Source organism: Lichenostomus cassidix, unplaced genomic scaffold (assembly GCF_008360975.1).
Source record: "Lichenostomus cassidix isolate B80296 unplaced genomic scaffold, HeHo_3.0 HiC_scaffold_46, whole genome shotgun sequence".
Classification (NCBI taxonomy): domain Eukaryota; kingdom Metazoa; phylum Chordata; class Aves; order Passeriformes; family Meliphagidae; genus Lichenostomus; species Lichenostomus cassidix.
Genome location: NW_028147597.1, coordinates 1,751,625 through 1,753,546, shown reverse-complemented (window position 1 = coordinate 1,753,546; position 1,922 = coordinate 1,751,625).

The following is a 1,922-nucleotide window of genomic DNA, read 5'->3' as shown; positions in this document are numbered from 1 at the left end:
GTTGTTCCTTTTCCATATATTTGACAAGGATCTCCTATTATCACAAAGCGATAATTTGGAGGGAGGTGTAATCTTTCCATTCCAGAAAGGTTCCCACCTTCTTGGGAAGACATCTGTATTTAAGCCAAGACATTAGCCTACTGAGTGACCTAATACAGCCCCCCTGTGATGTCACAGTCCGCTCTCTGATGTTATACAGCTGCCCAGTGATTTCATACAGCCCCCTCTATGATGTCAGAATCTGCTCTGTGATGTCACACAGTTGTCCTGTGACCTCACAGCCCCCCTGTGATGCCATTCATCTGCCCTGTGATGTAACAGCCTTGCTCTGTGATGTCATACAGGTGCTCTGTGATGTCATACAGGTGCTCTGTGATGTCATACCAGTGCTCTGTGATGTCACAGTCCATGCTATGACATCACACAGCCTGTGGGAATGCTGGAATTCTCTTCTGCTCCTGGAGAACTTGGGGTGTCTGGCTGAGCAGGAAAGGTGACCCTGAGCCAGGAGCTTTCCTTTGCTGGCATAGAAAGACCTTCCCAGCACTGTGTCCTTGGCCAGCAGGGATTGTGCCACAAGAGCTGTCCCTGCCCTGCAGGGTTTGACATGGAAAGTCGTGGTGCCATTTAGCGTAGGAATGAGAATCACTCACTGTATGCGAATTCTGATTTTATTAAAAAGCCATACAGTAGATGACTTTCATTGTGATAAGTTCTCTCTTAGTTGTTTTCTCAGCCTTTTCACAGTTTCTCAATACAGCTTGTTATTCTTCCCAGGGGAGAGAAGGAATCTGCTGATCTGCTTCAGATCCTGTGCTGATCAATCCTTTTCTGCATCCTTTCAGGTTCTTTGGTTTCTCATGGGATCATGGGGGCCTCTTCCTCTGCAACCCCACATCTGCCCCTTCTGTTTTTACTGAGGTTATGGATAAAGCTAAGGAAATCATTACTTGTTTTGGTTTACTTTTAACATTTTTAACTGGTTTTACCTGTTTTGAAAAGGACAAGACAGAGAATTAAAAAGGCTATTATTGCCAAACAACCTAGTCCAATGAAAACCCAAACTCGTAAGTTTATTCCAGTGAACTGTGAAAAACGAGGTTCACTCTCCTGTTAGGATTCAAAAGGTTTAATAAAAGACAATAGGGGACAGATAAAAGCAAAAGGTCAGCGCTGGGTGCTTTGGCATTCAGCCAGAAAAGCACCCCTGGAATGGACAGAGACACCCTTTCCATACCCTTCAGCCTAATGCAATATTCATAAACAGTTACACATATTCCTATTTCTCTCCAAACTCTTTTGCACGTTCTGGGAACTGATCCGCCTCCTGGCAGCATGCGCAGTCGTCTGTCACTGATCTGTTCTCACTCCCAGATTGTGGTTCCTGCAGCGCCAGGAGCTGATAGTTGCAGTGTCAGAGGCAGGGTCCGGCCGGGGGATGGGATCCAGTTCAAGCAGACACTTCAAGCATTCGAATCCAACCAGAACAGCTATTTTACTGCTATTAAACTCAGCTGGTACTAGAAAGAAAGACCTTAGTCATCATTGCACAGCAACTTTTCCCAGCCAGGCTACCTCTGTAAGAAAAGAATTCAAACAATCCACAGAGTATCCATTGGGATCTTTGCGAAAAGCCAACATGATGACATGGATTGATCACAGGGACACTGGGGACACTGGGGACATTGGGGATGTTGGGGACATTAATGGGACATTGGGGACACATTGGGGGATTTGGGGACATTAGGGACGTTGGGGGAAATTTGGGATAAAATTGGGGGAAATTTTGGGAGTGAAATGGGAGAATTTGGGGGAAATTTTGGGGAAAAATGGGGAGAAGTGACAGAAATTTTGGGGAGATTTTGGGGAAGTTTGAGGGGAAAATTTGGGGGGAAATTTGGGGAAGTTTGGGGAGAAATTTG